Below are 1,231 nucleotides of genomic sequence, written 5' to 3'. Positions count from 1 at the left end.
CCTCCCTGTTTTTATGTTATTTTGCTTCCCTTCCCTATGTTCTGTTTTGCATCTTAAAGTCCTCATATGAGTGAAGTCATATGATATTTGTCTTTATTTGACTGCCTAATTTCACTTAACATGATATCTTCTAGTTCCATGAGCTGATTGATTTCTAAAGGCACGCTCCTACATATACAGAGACTAGGTACAGAAACTGGGAGTTCTGGGGCTCCAGGAATTTGAGGAAATCTCTGATAAATCACTGACTGACTGCTAACCTAACAAAATGGAGACTGCAGTGGCCACACGTGACAAATACAGATATTACAAAACTAGTTCAGAAAATGTCACCAAATGACACCAATCGCAAGTGACAACAGGGGATGTGGGAATTCCTGATTTACAGAACTGCCACAACATTCCAATCGCAGAGTTCTCAACAACTTACGAGGCACGCAAAAAACAAAACAGCGTGGCCCATTACAGGAAAAGGAAATTAACAGCAACTGTCCCTGAGGAAAAGACTTACCAGACAAAGATTTCAACTATTTTAAGCATGCACAAAGAGCTAAAGGAAACCATGAGAAAGGGTTCTCAAGAAACAGTGAAAGAAATTGTAAACAGGAATAAAAAATTTTGGAGTCGAAAAGTACAATAAATGGAAATGAAATATTCACTGCAGAAATTTATTGGCAGACTTGATCTGGTGGAGGAAAGAATCAGTGAACTTGAAGACAGATTGATGGAGACTTCCCAGCCAGAAGCAGATAGAGGAAAAAAAGGAAAAAATATAGAGCAGAGCATAAGAAACCTGTGGGACACCACCCAACGCTCGGATATATAATGGAGTTCTTGAAGGAGAGGAGACAGAGAGGCAGAAACACTGTTTTAAAAAACAAATGGCCAAAATGTTCCCCGAACTGCAGAAAGTCATGAACCTACACATTGAAGAAACTTAATACCAAAGAGGATAAATTCAAAGTGCCCATATTGAGACATGTTATAATCAAACTGTTGAAAGTGCAAGACTAAAAGTATATCCTGAAAGTAGCAAGAGAACTTTTGGTTCATCACATACATAGGATCATCAATGATAAGATTAACTGCTGATTTCTCGTCAGAACCTGCAGAGGCCATAAAGCAATAGGATGACATATTCAAAGTACTGAAAGAAAAACCCGGTCATCCATTAATTCTATATACAGCAAATCTGTCCTTCAAGAATATGAAAAGACAACCCACAGAATAA

General features: G+C 38.2%; 1 pseudogene; it reads left to right on the top strand.

The window, feature by feature from the left end:
- The window catches only part of LOC115273465, a 5,526-nt pseudogene that overhangs the window by 2,803 nt on the left and 1,492 nt on the right, over positions 1-1,231 (top strand).

The sequence above is a fragment of the Suricata suricatta genome, chromosome 12, assembly GCF_006229205.1.
Source record: "Suricata suricatta isolate VVHF042 chromosome 12, meerkat_22Aug2017_6uvM2_HiC, whole genome shotgun sequence".
Taxonomy (NCBI): Eukaryota; Metazoa; Chordata; class Mammalia; order Carnivora; family Herpestidae; genus Suricata; species Suricata suricatta.
The sequence above is the reverse complement of the archived record's forward strand: the minus strand, read 5'-3'. Positions and strand labels throughout refer to the sequence as shown.